General features: G+C 34.3%; 1 protein-coding gene across 16 annotated transcripts in view; it reads right to left on the minus strand.

Moving 5' to 3' along the window:
- Positions 1 to 19388, minus strand: part of LOC105329458 (receptor-type tyrosine-protein phosphatase S) — a 78703-nt gene that overhangs the window by 55571 nt on the left and 3744 nt on the right. For 6 of the 16 annotated variants that reach the window (XM_066065976.1, XM_066065979.1, XM_066065977.1 and 3 more), the window contains exons 1-2: positions 11521 to 12121; positions 2487 to 2600 (exon numbers count right to left, since the gene is read on the minus strand). The gene's annotated coding sequence lies outside the window, so the exon portion shown is untranslated. Of the gene's footprint in view, positions 1 to 2486; positions 2601 to 2951; positions 2973 to 11520; positions 12123 to 19388 lie in introns of those variants that run through there. The other 10 variants (XM_020067715.3, XM_066065972.1, XM_066065980.1 and 7 more) reach the window with 7 other exon arrangements.

Here is a 19388-nt window from a genome sequence, read left to right on the forward strand (position 1 = left end):
TCCTCCACAAATTACCATTTTAAACTTTTGAAAAAGGAAAATTAGAGACGTAATTTATCAATTATAAATGATATCTTTTTTCCTAGAAAAATTTGCATGAGGCCACACCGTAATGTCATTTTGCATGCAAACTAAATGTGCACTCAAACAAAATTATCTATAAAGTGATTATCTTGCTGGTTTAAGTTTATAAAAATAATTATGTTATGTTTTATTCCAAATATATAATATATATGAATGTCTCCTTGATTTCCTTTTATCACAAACTACGCAGTAGTCTTTTTTTCTCCATTTAGCTTGCATACATTTGCTTTTAAACCAGATTTTTCATTACATACTGGTAAAACTTTTGACACCCTACCCCCCCCCCCTAAAAAAGAATGACAGTAATGGGAATTCTAAAACTTTTTAGACCTCCAATTTTGAAAACTAAAGCAAAGTATTTCTAGATGGTTGGTAGTTTATAAGCATGCACTGCCAGATGTATGCTGAAGAGTTAGACCGATACACTCATTGGGGTCTGCTCATGGGATGTGAACCAGAACCAAGTCAACCTGCTAGCCAACTAGCCACTGCAATTACCAACAGCCTTCCCCTTAAATATAATTAAAGGACAAGCGAACTGAACATGTGTACTTATTCAAAATATTTATATTGCTTTGACCTCCTTTAAGAACTAGAAATCATAAAGATCATGAGAAAACACAATTTCATGAGAAAGTTTCTCTTTTTTGAACAGATGTTCAATTTTATTAATGCTCTTGAATATTAACCTGCAAAACTTGACAAGAACTACAAATCTGGACCAGATTCAATGAAATTTCAACATCTTTATCTCACCAGTTTTGTACATTTGAAATGTTACAGATATTGCCACATTATTGACCCCACCATTGCCCGGTTGTTAGACTTTTCAATATTTCATGATCAACAATGTCATTATCAAAACTCCACTCCTGGAAATTTCAATAACAAAGGCAGGCTTAATTGCTATAAACCAAATAGATTTCACTAATTATCACGGGCATATTACTTCCTGCTCCCTCTGCCATCCCTATCTCCAATACATACATAAAAGACAAGATATCTCTCCAACATCAGGATGCAAATGATGTTATCACACTGACTCCAGAATAAAAAAACTTAACCGATAAGACCGCACAAACAACAAATACTTGCCGAACCAAACTTTTGATAAATAAATGTTCAGATGAAGGTGGAAATAAAATTTCTCCGGTTTCATTAATGTTGTGATGCGTGATAATTCTGGCGAGTGACGACAATGTCTTTCATGTCTTGGCATTCCCTCCCTCGCACACTGCAAGGCTTTAATGCTGTCATTCATTTTTGTGCTTCTGCACCAATAGGAACCAGATACACGGTACAATTCTCAGCGATCATTTCATGGATTTCATTGGGTATCCCTCACCCATGAATTAACTTCCCCAACAAATTATGAAACAGTCTTTATTCTATATATACCTATACATGTATATGAACAAGTAAATCCACAGAATTATATACCCTGGACCCTTTTATTATTGATCATTTCCTAAAAAATTGGTCCTCAAGAATTAAGATGATTGCACAACAGCTTGTAATAGATTGCAAGGGGGGGGGGGGGGGGGGTTGAATTCTTAAAAAAATTGGAACTTCTGTTGAATCTCAAATTATCTACCGGTATGTCTTCTATGGGTTTGTGCAGCATCCAAGTTGAATTTCCTAAGAAGATTTGAGCCTAATACTGTCCTTATAATAGTAGTTCATTGGTGACATATGAGTTAGTGCCCCCCCCCCCCTGAATTATCTCCCCTCATTCCAGACATATAGATGCATTTTGCATTAAAAGCTTTTACATATATCAATGAAAACAAGATATAAAATACATGACAGGCTCTTTGGGAGATAATGATCAAAACCAATCCTTTGTTTAATAAATAATGAAATTTTCCTTTAATGCAAATTACAGAGAGTAAAACTTCATTTCACATAAATGCTTTAGAAATACATGGGGGAAATACAAATGCTATTGAAATACAAATAAAACACTCCTTTTTATTTTTTGAAAACAGGCTTAGAGTTTAAAACTCATTAAGGTATGGATAAGTTGAGTATCAATAATTTACTCTTTCCCAAAAGAGAAACAGTACCAGGGGTTTAACTTCCTTTCTTTCCCCAAGACTCCACTGAAGATGGAGTAGAAGTAAGACTCCATTGAAGATGGAGTAACCGGTAAGACTCCATCGAAGATGGAGTAACCGGTAAGACTCCATCGAAGATGGAGTAACCGGTAAGACTCCATTGAAGATGGAGTAGCAGGTAAGACTCCATTGAAGATGGAGTAGCCAGTACTATTATTCTACTGAATCAATATAATAACCTAGGTGAAATTGTAGGTCAATTGCTAGACTTGCATCCAGTATCTGCCCACAAATTTCGTAAGCCCTAGAGTAAAATCAATATATAAAGAATGCATGTAACATTACCTGGATTTGTTGAATAAAATTCCTATACTGTTTGCTGTATAATCACAAAAGAATCTGTTTCTGCAACTCTTCAAAGACTATCTCCTGTTTTCTCAAAGATCACCATTTCTCTGTCTGTAAAGATAAGATAAAAAGTCAGAACGATAACATCTATATTTACAATAAACAATAAAGGAACATGAGACAAAGATGGTGATGAAAAGCGACTCAATGCCAGGTTTTCCTTGTTAATTGAAAAATGATGGTATTTTGTATTCTTAAAATTTTTCCCTGACAGATTCGGTCTGTAAACAAAGGCTCTAACAGTCATGTCATTATTCAATTCCAACGTTTTATCGCTAATCATGTTAAGGCCCTCCATAATGCTGCTCTAACAAGACAAATCTATTGATTTTGTTAAATGAGAGGAGAGAGAGAAGAAATTTTGGTACATTACTCCATTAATGTTTCTCAACAACTCCTCACCAAACTTCTTCCAAAGAATCAAGAATATATCCTAGAAAAAACTCTCTCAACTCCATGACTTTCTCATCTCTCCCAAAGAATTAGCCATTTCCAGTGTGTCATGCATAACTTAATAATCACTACTGTTAGAATTTCTCCTCGTTCGCCTCCAGCTCTCTATACACAAATCAATAAACTTGGTATTCTTTTGTTTCCGACTGATGTTGTTTTTGCAGCAAACACACAGGATTCAGAAACACTGAATAGATTTATAATGGAAGTTAATTGATACCCTATATTAACTTCCCAATCAAAGCCCCTGGCAAGAAATCGATGTCGGAACTTTGTAACAGAAGACTTTTTCTCCCATTTTCTGTGTCTGAAGCACAAAGTATTTTAAGCCTATGATATGACTTAATTCATCAGGTAAAATGTACATGTCAAAGGGATTGGGAAGATATAACAATAAAAACCAACTCTTTGACAAACACCAGCATAAAAAAAATTCTTCATACAGGAAATGCTATGGATCTAGTGTGACATACTGATGTTATTCTAGCCAATTAACTCCATTTGTATCTAAGCTAATAAAGCATTAAAAATTCATTACAATTTATTATCATTCAATTCATTCCTGCTATATGAAACTTTTTTATTCATTCGATATAAAAATAAATCAGAAGTGCTAGAAATCCATTTTTTCTCTATAACTTTCATGATCATAAAATGAAATCTAAATATTTCATCTCTTCTATACGTTGACATTGATTAGTAAATAAAACTGGCCTTTTGATTCGATGGAGGTTTTTAGGCATGTAACGTTACATAATTTTTTGGTACCCCGTGAAAGCTATCATTGATGTATTTTAACTCAGACTGACAGAGAGCTATGGAGAGGAGATGAGGCATAAAGAAGTAGATTTACACACACCAAAATAGTAACATTAAATATTTATTGACCTTTTAGATACGTTTTAAATTTAGAGTCATCCAGTCTTGTAAAAATTACCTCGCTGCATAAGCAATCATCAAACTTCATCAATTTTAAAGCATATACGATAGTTTTGTCCAAATTCCCAAGAAGTCTCACTATGGGGTTTTAGGGTTTGAAAAACATACTAGTATGATATATTTGTATCATAATTAAAAATATGGTTTGAACACACTTTCTTACAACTTGTGAATGTTCTAAACTTAACTGATCAAAAGAAATGGGCCCTAACTCTTTAAAAACAAAGTGTGATAAATTATTCACTGGACTGTAAAATTGAAAGATTTCACCTAAAAATTTTCAAATTGTTCGGAACTAATTGGCAATTGACAAATCAATTGCAACAAGAAGTTGTAGGTCTAATTGCCTGTAAAGTGGTAATGCATGCATACAAACTACCTAGTAGCTTATGAATGAAATTCTAACACCTGCTTAAATTTCATTCATCAGTATCATGGAACGTGTGTGGGTTTCAAACGTTAGAGAGAGAAGGCGGAACACAAAGGTTAAAAAAGACCCTGTGAAAAATTGGCATTTAGACCTTGGTTTGTAAGGCAATGTGGAATACTGGCATGTAAAGAAGCTATAAGCCTTATCTGCTATACATATACCCATCGGCATGATACATTTCCATATATTAAGCACGAAAAAGAGAACTTCAGACATTTAGGCTACAATTGGCATTCAATGGATCATACGGTCTCTTTTTTTGTGGGCCCCATTCCAACAACAGAACAACAATGGAAAGGATGAAATTACAGAGTTCAACATTATAAAATTGATCAGCAGAATTTTCAAAAACTTTGAACATATAAACTAGATCAAATCCCTTAAATTCAATGAAATCCAAAATGTCATTGTAAGAGTTCCATAATATACATTGTACCTGGATGCTAACCTAACTTAACAATGGCAAAACAATATACTTAATAAAATACAATTATACATGAAAATCCAGAATGTTTAACAACTTGAACATATAAACCACAATGTAAATCAAGACACACTTATTCCACGGTATTCAATTATTCCTTATCCTTGGGTTTATAATAATTTTATCATGACAAAAAACCATTCAACATTTTAGAAATTTGAAGTAAGGTACAGTTAGGTTTCGCAGCATGTTCAACACACTGCAACAAAGCATGTTCACTGACAGCTTGAACCAGAATATAAAGTATGAGATCAAGTACCAAACAAAATGCCAGAAATTCCAAGTCAGGATACCTGCTCCATCACCTGGAAGCTTACCTTATTAGTAACAAACTAACAACCAGTCCAGGAGAGAGTATCACACAGCTAATGTCCAAATTACCTGATTCTGAAAAACTAAGTCAATACATTGGAGTTGATAACATCTCTGTGCCTCTCCAGAATGAAGTGTCAACGACATGCAATCACGGATTAATATCCAAGTTTACTCCATTCTACATATCTCAGTTGCTGTAATAAGATCCGCGGGTATTGATTATGTTAAAATAATTATAAAATAGTTCCTGCGTGATTTGGTATGTCAGAGTAAGCAAGCCACAATCTCTTCTTGGTTTTGCATCAATATGTACGTAATACATGGCATAAGTGTCAATTAGATTAAAATGAATGCCGAATTGCATTCATTTGAAAAAAGGCCGATAATTTATTTTTGAAAAATTCTTTAACCCTTATTTTATCAGTCAGGTTTTCGAACATTGAGTTTGTAATTTGAATGAAATTTTTTTTTTAATCTAAAATCAGTTAAAAAGTAAAACCCATTACTTCAACAATTAATACAGCAAACTGTAGTACATCTAGCAGTTTGGGATTTCCGTTTTCTCTGTACAAAATTTTATACTGTATGTTACGGTAATTACTTCTCAGGCAAATCAGATTTACACAAATTATATCAAATGATAGAAAAATTAAGGGTATCAGATTGGTGCTAGTGAGACAAGCAGTGACAGAAAGAGAGAGAGAGTAGATCTTAGAGGAGCTCTCTGTACTCTTTCCTCGTATTCTCAGTTGACAGAATCCCTAGCTCCGTGCCAAGTAGGGCAGTCAATCGTTTTCTGGATTTGTCAACAATTCCAGGTTCCCACACACTAAGTGTTTGCCCAGGCTAATGTTTACAACTTTTCAAAAGGAGCACCAAATTCAACTAATAAATGTTTGGTAGCCGTTGTATTTCATCCAACAATTATAATAATGGGCACTGACAAAGAAGACTGGATAAACACTATTGATTAGCCATGGCTGCAGAGACCCTCATTTGCAGGACTTTGATGCTTTTTAGATATTGGTTTTCTGATCAATTTTTCATGTCCCTGGTATTGGGTGATCTTACATTCTAGTTTACTCTACCTTCAGAGCCTTGATGTGATTGATTGCTAATTAACGATCAATGGCCGCACCAGATGACTCGGTACCATTCAATGCTCAGATCTTTTAATTCCTCTTTATGGATAAAATACAAATATGTAGATAAAAAGACTTTTTTGTGGTCTCTACTTTTTCTCTCTTTGATTTCTGTCTTTGCAAGCCTTAGATATATGGCATTTCTGTGTCTTTTGAAATTCATTTGATTTTTTATTTCATGGGATTCTTTGAATGAAGTTTCTGTGATGGAAAGCTGCAACATCAGCAATTAGCATCGAATCTATGGAAAAGCAATTAAATTCACATAAAAAACTATAAGGTCAAATACACTTTCACATTTGAAAAGTTAGCTGATTCCATCCTCACATGAAACAATGGTGTGCACATCTAAAGGAATTCCTTTTGTCATATTCAAACATAAAAGAAAATGGAATAATGAACTGGAGACAGTCAGTCTTCACTTCAGCTGTGCCAAGTTCACCTATTTTGGTAAAAACCCATTCACCTACTTTGGAAAGAAACCAAAGTTCACCTACTTAAAAGTAGCAAAATCAAGAAACAAATGACCTTATTGAAACGCATTTTAATGATGTCAAGGTTTAAAGAGGTTTATGTAACCAAACATTTGTACTGGTAGTTTTTGCCACTTGTTCACCTCCCATGAAATGTACTCACTTCATAGAAGTGTTAAAGCTACTTCAAGTCAAGCCTCTTGCAACACTTTACTAGAAGTTTACCAATAGGCAAACACACAGAGCGTTTGATTGCTACAAAATGAGAGGCACTTGATCGGGAGGTAAACTGAGCCCCTCTACTGTGTACCAGCTATGATTGCTGACAGATTAGCATGTAGTAATACAAGGCCGTATCAGTATTGTATCCACAAACAACAATATGCTTTTTAATTTTCTAATAGAGCTATAAATCACAACAAGAGTAAAGCTGCCAGAAGCAAATAGCAACATCATCTAAAGCACAACGGCAAAGCGGACAATCCCCTCCCCAAAGTGCACATTGCACTCACCTTAATGCATACCTGAACTTTTATCTTCCCTATGTCCTATTCACCTTCCTCCCTTCCCAATGCACCAAGATGCAAAATTTACAATTTTTTTAAGCTGAAAGGGAGTGGGGTAAGGATTAGGTCAATTCAATTAATATGGAATTTTCTCCAGTACAGCAACACTTTTCTGTTGTTATTAGTTTTCAATTTGCAATTGAATAAGCTGATCTATTACATCATATATACATGTATATCAATTCTTATATAGGGCAATCTGGTCTGCTTCAACCTTTTTAAATACATGCGAACTATGGCCCCGGCCCAGTAATCTTTAAGGCCCCTGGTTATTTGCACTGACTCGCAGACTCATCAACAAGTCTTTTTCAAGGTAAAAAATATGACCCACTCAATTCAGGAATCTCAAAAAAGAATTAACAATAGAGGATAGCTGATGTCTCCAGTCTACAGAGAGGACTATAACTCACCTCACTCAATTGTAAGCTCCGGTAAGTCAATAATCTTGAAATTACCCAGGAATTTAAATTAACCTGGGGGAGATGTTCCTACTTAGACATGGTCATTCAGTGATGGCGATCCCAGCAGGGGAACCAGTTTACACAGAGAGACGGAATTGAGACTTAATTGTTTCCAGGCTAAAATGTTTGCCCATAAAGTGTCATTTTTATTCCCCAAAGCTTAGAAGTATTCTGGCGCAAATCAATAAAATGCCCTTCTTTTAATATGGGCATGATGTATGTACTGTAATCCCCATAGTTTTCAATTATTCCTTCTCCAGAGTTAATATGATTCAACATGCTAATGTCATTATCCAGAAAACAATAGCTCTCTCTTCACAGCTCAATGGAAGCTTGTCTCCAAGAAGGCTGCTTGATCCGAGTTTCCTTTTCACCGCATTGTCTGATCTCATTTGACGACTCTGATCTTGAGTCGAAACCTGATTAGAAATTTTCAGTGCAAAAGTTCATTCTTTCATTCAACCTTGAGGAATATCTATTCGTGCTTTTTTTTTATATGGAAAAATTATATCTTGTACATTCCAGTTTGTCCACTGGAAGATTTTTTTGCTGAAAGATGCAGCATTTTTCATTGTCGCTTCATCATCACGTCAAAATAAAATTAAGCGATTTTTTTTTTTTTTGATAGGTTAATAAAAGAGAACGATGAAGCATTAACACATCCAATCTGTACTGCCAAGAAAGATTTCCAAAGCCTATTGATCACACAGATGCCTTAGAATAAAACCTATACAAAACACAGTAATTTTATCAAAAACCTATGATCTTTAATTAATTCTACCAGTTCTTGTATCAGGCTTGTCAATCAAAATATTTGTCTGGATTGGTACTGTTTTAAAAAATAAAAAAAAGTAGATAAAATCAAAAAGTTAGTTTTAAGTTTGATGCAATTTTCTTACCTAAACAAATTGAATTAATTTCTGGAGGTTCTTTTGGAGAGATTTTTTTGGGGGGTGGGGGGGGGGGGGGGGGGTGGGGGGGAGTGTGGCTGAATGTTCTCCCATTTACACATGGGTATGCACAGCATTTGCCTCTCAGAATATCAATATCCATGTATATATAATGCTTTTAAATTCCCTATAAACTGAAAACTTCCATGGACAAGCATCAACGTTCTGTTGATTGTTTCATATTCTATAAAATTACACAGTATACTATACAGCATATAAACAATTAAAATTTTTGTTTCATAAATATTTTTGGTAACATAAATCACCCAGTGCTAGTTGTTTTAAAAGCCCGGGAGAATCAAATTCAATCTGGAAAAAGAGAGTAAGTGTTATGCATCTATAGAAGCTGTAATACAGTGGTGAAATTGCCATTATGACTTGGCCATAAATTCTAAACACATGCAAATTCAGTCTGAAAATTTCTAATGTAACAAAATACATTGACAGCACCGCTTTACCATTATCCTGGATATTGTTGACTTAATTTGATTAGATTCATAAAAAAACATAGCTCCTCAAACTCCGCTGTCATTTTGTTTAGCTGCTGGAGGAGGGCTCTATTAATTAACATTGCCTCATGAATTATATCGACTAGAAACTGGAAACATACAGGAAAGTCTGGCAGTGTTCAAGTAATAGAAAACAGCCTCCAAGTTTTTGACATTACATACTGAGTTATCATGACTTCAGATTCCGCTACGTATAATCTGTATAATTTTACAATGCATCTCAGTAAGTAGTTTCCGTAACGTAATTTGTTAATTGTATGTTTGCTTTTGCATAACATGCACCATGCCAAAATAAGCTAGGTAATCGTTACTTCTAATTTTCCCTACCCAAAACCACATAGCACACGAGCATAAAAAATTCCCTCGATCACAACTCGATCAACAAAGAGTGAGCAGTTAAGAAGAAGAAAACGAAGCGCAGACAGAAAAAAGCATTAGCAGCGAAGATGAACACGATCACCAGAAAATTTGTTCCAGTGTGTTACATGAAAGATCAAGGACCACACATCCTAATAAATTAAGTCTGCAAAAACCCAGTGAAACCCAGAAAATATTTAAACATCCAGCAACTCTTGGAAACATTTATCAATGATATTCCAAACAGACAATCTGTAATTGATATAGGAGACAAGTCACTTGCAGACTCGAGTCACAGAAATTGATTTTTTTCCTGTCTCTCCATCTTTGAAAAATTTGCATAATTCCGCTTGATTTTAAATCTTTCTTTGATCATGTGGAATAATTCTGAAACTGAAGTGTTTTTCTTAGGCATTTAAAACTTGAAACAATAACAGATGCTAACAAATACAGGTACTTGGTGCTCTCACATTAATGCTCCTAAATCAGTTGAGTTTTTTTCCTCTTCATTAAACCCTACACCTGAACTCTGGTAAGTCCCTATAACAAACACCCCAATCATAAATGTTAATAATTGATGCCCACTTCCATCACTTGGTGCTTGCTCAGTGTTACAGAGAAAAATTACTTGGTGATCTTTTCTCAATTGTTAATATTCAAACAAGGATTAACCATTTCTTTGTTGGTTTACATTTACATTTAAGAATTAAAAAAATCTTGCAATTTAACTGATACAAAAGAAATTAATCTAGATATCATTTTTTTTTAAAATTTCTAAAGAATTTCATCAACCAGCATCAGTTTTGGTGCTGAAGGATGCAATAATTATATGGGTCACTCTCCTAGAGGACCTTCACATTAACAGATATATAGGAACTTAAATACTGGACATTTAAGTACCGGTATACACATCCCTCCCCCTTCTTCAGAATTTCACTGGCTTTCAATGGAGCCATTATTGATAAATATCTAAGTTTACAACAGCACTTCAGTTTTTCTCTGGGAAAGTTTATCACACCAGAGTCTGACCCGCGGAACCTTAAACTGTAAACTTTTGTCTAAATTAAATTTAAGAATTAAAAAAATCTTGCAATTTAACTGATACAAAAGAAATTAATCTAGATATCATTTTTTTTTTAAATTTCTAAAGAATTTCATCAACCAGCATCAGTTTTGGTGCTGAAGGATGCAATAATTATATGGGTCACTCTCCTAGAGGACCTTCACATTAACAGATATATAGGAACTTAAATACTGGACATTTAAGTACCGGTATACACATCCCTCCCCCTTCTTCAGAATTTCACTGGCTTTCAATGGAGCCATTATTGATAAATATCTAAGTTTACAACAGCACTTCAGTTTTTCTCTGGGAAAGTTTATCACACCAGAGTCTGACCCGCGGAAATCAATATTTCAAGCGATGACTCACGGTTAGCGAATCGCGGACACCTCCATATTACATTTTATATTGTACTTAGGAAAAATAATTTTCAATCAATAATTAATTTGGATTGCAATTAAAGCCCAATGATTGTAATTAACTTTATAACTGGGGAAAGCATGATGAAGAACAATGTTCTTCTGGTTATGCATGTCATTAAACTTAGAATAGGGAATACACTGAAACTTTTTTGTTTGTTATCAAACAATATTGATTGCCATTATATGAGCAGTACTCTCAAGATAATGTACTAAAACCCCGCATAATACTTCTGAGTTTATATATGACATTTTTGAAAAATTAATTCATCAAATGATAGAACTTTTACAAAATTACTTTTTTTTTTTTTTTGCAATACATAAAAACAAATTAAGCAAAATTTTTATGAAGCAAACTTGGTCTCAATAGCAATAGAAAAATTAGGAAAGAGAAATGTATTAGAACTTACCGGTACCATGTGTTTAAAAGCAGACAGGAGAATGTTCCAAACTTTGGAGTAAAACCAGACAAAAGAGAAACCAAAATCAATATGGTTACTTCTCTGCTAAGTTGTGTCCAATTTCTACCATGTAATACAGCTATAACCTTATATGCTGTGGCAGAGAGAAAAATCAATCAGCCAGCAATGAAATTTTCATAGATTTTCTTTTATCCAAGAAAGAAAAAAAAAAGCCACCAAATCCTTCACAGTTTTACATGTAAGTGTAGAACCACAGATTGTAGCATTGTGGACTCTAGTCCTCCTCACTCTTATCTCATTTGAAGAGCAATCACAAATAATTTCTCCTTAATGAAGCACGTGAAAGCAAATAGGCAAGACACAGCGTTGTAAACATAAAACCTGCTCGTAGTTTGTGAGCAAAGTCCTGTGCCACTAGTAAATTGAAAACTGCGAGATATCTGTCACTAAGAAGAAAATCCGCCCGGCTCTACGGAGATTTGATAAGTTGACTATGGCTTAGCAGTAGCGATGCCCAGCAAAACTCATTTGAATTGCAGATATCCAAGAGAGTCAATAGATGCCATCTTTGATCAATACGCCATCTTCCACGTTCTTTTGACACAAATGGTTTGGGGAAAAAAAAAGTTGCTGCTTACAGTTGAATAAACAAAAACTACTTCTCTAACTTTTTACAACCTAATATTCATAACTTTTACCAGTCATAATATACACCTAGTGCTTTGAGGTGCATCTGGACAGCCCCATGTCATTTTTTACAATCTCTACAAGACAAAGGAATTTTAACCCAAACCTTCTGTTTTGTGTAGGGAAACCTTCGCCTGCCACTGTCTATTGTGAAGCAATATCTGTCTTTGGTGTAATTAGTGAGTCTATAGGAAATCAATTTCCCAGAACGTAAAAGACTGAGTTTTCTTTATTTAACAGCAGTTCCACTGCTGCGATATTTCCCTATTATGCATGCATGTAGAGTGGAACGTTTTGCCAAGCAAATTATCAACATAAAATGTTCAATATGAGTTCTGTGTGACTGTACACAACACGCAGGCAATTACAAGTAAATTACTACAAGTAGATGGACTCTGTTTCTGAGGCTTACATGCTTTAGCTTTACTTTCCTTGCTATAGAATCCTGAAATTGGATAGTTAAGCGAATTTGCTGTCATAAAAATGCCATATTTTTCTTGTAGAGATTTTAGGGTTCAATCAATTTCCAGGTAGATAGTCAGTGCTTGCTATTCCTAGATAAGCCAGAATAATGTTATTCCTTAACAAATAGGCTCAGTGATCTTGACCAATTTTTTTTTTAAGAAATGGAAACCGATTTCTGAAATTGATTACTTTCAAAACTATCAAAAAGTTGTCATTCTTTTTATCAGATTTCTTTTTTAAATCACCTTCAACCACTTTAAATGACCTTGACATTTTTATGTGACCCCTGAGATAGAAATGGGTTTTCTTCTTTTTTTATGATCCCAATAAATTCTTTCAAATCTAATTATCTGTCCAAGTCTCTCTATCTCTGTGATAACATTTCCTCCATTTATTGGTCATAACAAGTTCAAGAACCTTGCCAGTAAAACACACACACAACAGATACTGTCAGTTACTTAAATTCTTGAGACATCAGAGTCATTTGTATAAACTAAACGGGAGAAGTAAAAATATAAAAGAAAGAGCACTTGGTTATTTTGCCGGAAAAAGTTCATAAAAGAGGTGTAAGTGTTTTGGTGTTGTTTATTATGACAACCTCTTATCTTTGGAGTGGAGGGCCAGCGAAGCTGTCAGCAGCAATCTTGTGCTCCCTCGTGTTCAATCTGACAAGCTTCTCCCCATACTCACAAGTAAACACCGATCTACAATGGCTGTATCTGTGTAAATCCCAGGAATAAATATCAAAAACTTGCGTTTCCAACACTGAAAGGTCTCTGAAGATGCTGGTTTAACATGTCTAGTCATCTCAAAAATAAACAGCAATAACACGCAGACTCAACCATATCGACTTTCCGCCCCAAATTTCTTTTTTTTCCTTGCTCTCTATTTCAGCTAGTGAAGTAAATAACACTGAGCCGGTTACAGACCTTAAATACAACTAACTCCGTAATTAAAAATAATGAAGATGTTTCATACATAATTAGGTAATGGAATCAGAAGCCCATCTGGGATCCATTGCAGATGGTTGGTACACCAGACAGCTGCATTTTTAATTATTAATTAACAACCTGAAGACTGGGTATGTCATCATCATCCAGATCTAGTTTGCTGTGAAAGATGAGCACTGTCAAAAGTTGGAGACAGTTTCTACAGAATAACCAAGTTAACAATTACTTCAGTTACAATACATGAAACAGGAACTATGGGTTCTTGAGACAGACTGGCAACCAACCTAACCAATCAGAAATGGTTACTCATGATTGACTCAGCCCTGACTTGAATTTTTTTTTCTGCTAAAGGACAAAGTGATGTCCAATATGAAGAGAACAAAGACATCAAAATGCCTGAAGTAGCCAACACCTAATTCCTATATCAACAATGTTCTGTAGCAAATATACCCCATGTTGATTATGAACACTGTCTACAAATTTCTTCTTGTTCTTCAGGATGTGAATCTTTCAGCACTTCTGGTTGCTAATAAATCACCATCTATTGGTTGCAGCTTCTGTTCAGGGCAATAGAATGGGGAATGTATTAATTCCCTGCTTCAGCACATTGTGTGTGATTTCTTTGTTTTGAAGAATGCACTTCTTTATTCCTAGTTTATTTATTGTATCTCAATTATCATTCCAAAGTAGAATCAAATATCCTTCAAACATTTGTATATAAATTCAGTCAAGAAAATCTTTTCTAAACCCTTAAACCTCATTTCTGTTCATCAAATGTAATAACATTTATAGAAATATGAATATAACACAAATATTACACAATTGGAGCACAAAAAGGGAAGTTTATTACATAATACACAACATGACGATCATGTGATAAAAGACTTGAATTAAGTAGAAACATAATTTTTATACAACTGGAATGCACCAGCATAAACAAAATGAGACCCATGGGCAACATTGCTCACCTAATAAACATTGCCCAATAAAGGCTCAAGTAGCTAATTTGATTTTTTGTTTTATATCACAAACAATATAAATCCATGAAAACAAATACACCTTCTTTTAATGCAGACCTTCCAAATGATATATCATTATATATATCATAGATATAAATTCCTGTCACTCCCATCCAACTGGCAAAAAAAAAATTAATCAGATTTTCTTATCCAATATTTTGAGCATCATTTAAAAAGAAGCTGTTTGTGGACACAAATTTTCTAAGTGACTTAGAAATGTGAAAAGTTAGCAAACAGATGGTCAAAATGTGATCAGAAAACGCATGATCGCGAACCATCATTTCAGGTGAGCTAAACATGTTTTGAATACCATACTGCGATATGCAATTGCAAAATATCAAATGCCGCCAAAAATTTATTCACCAGATAGCATCATTTATAACATGCATCAAACTTTTTGTGACCTAGTAACCGTGTGCTTTAGGTTAATATACTTCTGAACTTAAAGAACAAAATTTCTGTTTTAAAAATTGCCAGTCAGCACCATAACTTTGTTTATTTTTTTACTGACCATTAGGTCTGCATTCCCTAAACAACAACACTGCTTTAGCTTAGCTAGTCCATAAAAATAAGATAAGCTTCTATTCAACAATAGACAATAATGCACTGCTGAGTCCTGTAGATAGCAATCAGTGATTAGGCCATAAAAATGAGCAATGCATGTATCATCTTAGTAACCAAAAGGGTACCTAATCGTCCAGTCTGATTCAAAAGGGCCTTAATTAACAAGAATGTATGCATACACCTTCCCACTTAAGAATGAATGAAGTCCCTATTGACATGTAGAAGTAAGGCAAGACCAAAGGTGAATGTTTCTCATGACTGGACGCATTACCTGCACCTTAATTGGTGCATGGTCAGAATTGATTGCAGCTTTCACATATTTTGTTCAATTTTTCTAACACCCCACCTACCTCCCAAGTCAGAATTAATGGCAGCCTTCATATATTTTGTTTAAGTTTTCTCCCCATCCCACCCCTCACTGCTACACCCCAAAGTCTAAATCTACCACTACAGTACACAACACGTTAGGCAGGTATCCTCTCCCCCTGGTCTTCATTCTTCTGTGTGAAAACAGCTCAGCATGACAGACACCAGCCAAAACACACAGGTGCATTCAATTACACCTTTTTCTTGCACTTTCACTTCCCTACTGCCAGATCTATACAGACATTGTTTGACAAGCCGCAAAATATATGTTTTTGTGAATTTGTTAAAAATCTCTTGTATGCTACAAGTCAAACAGAACTCTGCTGTTTAATCAAGACAAGGGGCTGTCTAGTCGCTGATAGCAAGGAGTTTGATCTGGCTTCTTTATATGAAAAATAAATAATATAGCCGATAGGATGGACTAATTTGTAAGTTATCACAAACCACATCAAATCTGTTTTTGCAGGATCAAACTTCTTGACGGGATGCTGCAGATAATGAAAATACATGTACCGTTAACTCTCATTAGCTCAGAATGATATTCATTCTCATCTAATTAATCTCAGCACCTATATATCTTTTTTCAACTGTCCTTGTTATAGCTGATCAAAGGAGGATTCAGGATAATGAAGAATCTTTGACCTCATAGTTCCGAGCTACTTTTCTAATCCTTTTTTTTCTGAAGGGGATGGGGGGGGGGGGGGGAGTATTCATTTTCATAAAGTTTTTTTTAAGTAAAATTATTTCAATCATCAGACCTTGACATTTACATCTTTAAATCATATTTGAAAATGACAAATAAAACATTGAAGTCTGACATTAACATATTTTTGATACATGTAATGAATTCTTGATAAACTATTGGGGAGTTTTAAACAAACACACAATTTCTGAGAATCAAGGAGAGAATATGCAACTTCCGATAATTTTCAGACAAAACCCTGTAGATTAGAATGAACAAATTATTTAACTGACAAGTTTTTTAGCCTGATTTCGGAGGATCTTGATCAAACGAGGCCATGGATTGCTTCCATATGCTTGCGTTTCAGGGAAAGCTGATAGACTATCTCCAACTCTTCCTCTGAATTCACATAAAAGAAAATGATGAGGGTGTTTTTAAAATATTCTAATTATACCAATGATAAAAGATGTAACTTTTGCTCAGGACTGCAGTAAATTAATCACCGTTTCCTTTTCATGAAGTAATTTGTGTGAACTAAATCAGAGAGATGACATAAAGAGCTTCCACTAATGTATTCAAAGTTCAAGTCGAATCTCAAAATTAATGTTTTCAGGATGAGGTTTATTACATGTAGCCGATGTATTCGACTTTTGTTTGCCATGTGTGTTTCTATTTGAATTCATATTAAACAAACAGCAGCAACATGAGATAACAATGTTATCTCTCTTAAACTTACACATTAGCAATTTGATTTTTCTTGACCTCGGATAAAACAAATTTACTGGTAGTTGGGTCACTGTGACCTTAAATTTCACTATTAAATCACTTAAGTTGCAAATTGAAAAGATGTACATTATCTAATTTGTACAACAGTAATACATATTTACTCTTGTAGGTTTCAAAATTAAGGTAATAATGGTTTAATAACCTTCTAGCAACAAGTATGGGACAGACAAATTTCCATTCCAAAATATTTGTCTACTGGCAAACAAATATAATTCATTATAAGAGAATGGATGATTATCATTCAAAGAGAGCTAAGAAGGCATGTTTATTCCAAATGTTTCTCTTTGCATATTGTATATGCAGCATTTTCACATTTATTTGTAGAAAATTAATTCAAATATTAGACGGATATGAAGAAAATAGAGTACACTAAATAATATGCAATTTTGAGTATGAATCTGGCAGTTGTTAAATATTTTTTAAATTATTCATACAAAGTAGTTTTTTTCAATAGGCAGACAGATAAACAATGTGTGAACAAAATTTTCCATTAAAAAAGAAATATTATCAGGTATGCTGCACCTGGTACAAGCTCCATATATCACTGCCCAATAAGACCAGTATCAATTACCACTGACCAAGGAAGAATGCATTACTGTTAGTCCCAAAAATCATTATTTACCTCTTCACAGCAACCGTTGTCAAGTACTAACAAGCAGGTTTGATGAGTGATTTGTCTACATTGACCATTTTTCCTCAACAATCGTGTCTAGTTTCTCCCCCTGCTGTAATCCTTCTGATTTCTCCTGCATCCCATTACAGAGATAGTCCTTATCAGTGGGCATCTCTCGGCACTTGTTCCCTGATACTGTACAATTCTAGAGCCCAATCCATGATTATCCACAATCAGTGGATTGTCATCTCGGCCTCTAAGCCTTAATTACACTTTTACTCCCTGTCAAATAATCAGTTATCTACAGATAATGGGGAATCAACAGGAATCCATGAATTTGCAGGCCAAGTCCTGGGTCCAATTCAGTACAAACCCCCAGCTGTGTCCTACCGGATACAGTTCCGGATATATAGTGTCATATTCTGGATATTCCAAATGCCAAAAAAATATGCATATATAAACAGAATTCTTATTTTTTAAATTGATGTATAGATAGAAAACATTTCATTCACTGATGCTTGAGAACAGAACCAACCAAAATCCCCCATTTCCAAGTGATTTTGAACATTTGAATTTTTGGGGGCATTAACTTTTGTATCTGATTTCATTTACAAAAAAGAAATAAATAAATACCAGTGAATAAAATACAACAACATGTACCTTTATTCTATGACCAACATTATAATACGAGACAAACTGACCACTCACAAAACTAAATAATTGGGCCTATAAAAAAAAAAATTGTGTGTTTAGGGAAACACTGATGAAAAAATTAGGTTAGGTAGGTAGGGATTTTTTTTTCATTTTATCATATTTTTTTCTGCATGAATCATAATAATGTTTGTTTGTGTCATATTTAAAAACAGATTTTTTAATAGTTCCTAATAATATATCAAAATTCACAATCGGATAAAAACAGACATCTAAAAATGGTAGGATCGGGGCATTTTTGTTGGTTAGGTCGGGTTTCCCTAAACACACAACTTTTTTTTTTAGGCCTTGGTGTAAAGATCCTCATGACATGCTTTTGGATGATGTTGACCATATTTTAGAAGAAATTAGACCAGATTGATTTAACTGCTATTTTGTAACCAAATGTGTCTATATATCCAGAAGATACTTGGGTGTGACTGTTTCAGGTAATTGAATATTCTTGGCATTTGGTTCCGAGCAGGAAATGTAACAGTTCTAGATCCAGAGTCCATAAAAATAAACTGTCACCTAGGGGTTAAGTCTGATGAAAACTGAAACTTACACTGACATAAACTGTGTACCTGTACATTTTAGCAAATTAATATGAAAACTGCTAGAAAAATATAATCAGGAATTCAAACCTAATAAGTTGTCCGTGTTTATGCAATTTAAAGCGAAATGGAACCCCAAAAAGTTGAAGTCTTGTATCTAATTGTTAAGAATTTGGTGAAAATAGGAATCAAAGAAGCTAAAAATTACACACACATAATCAGCATTTCATGCTTTTTGATCATTGTAGTATGTTTGTAATAATTCACTAATTTCACTCATAATTCATTAATCTGATATCCCTCTGCAATAACCAGAGAGCTTTGCTAATTCCATCTAAATCTGCCCATTATTTTCATTAGACTCACTGTTCCCGCTGCAGGGTTCAAGCAGTGTAGGATGGCTCCACCAGTTTTTCTACAGCGATTCCTGTCAAATTGCTGGTCATTATGATGAATTCATAAACTACCTTTTTATCGATC

Source organism: Magallana gigas, chromosome 7 (assembly GCF_963853765.1).
Source record: "Magallana gigas chromosome 7, xbMagGiga1.1, whole genome shotgun sequence".
Taxonomy (NCBI): Eukaryota; Metazoa; Mollusca; class Bivalvia; order Ostreida; family Ostreidae; genus Magallana; species Magallana gigas.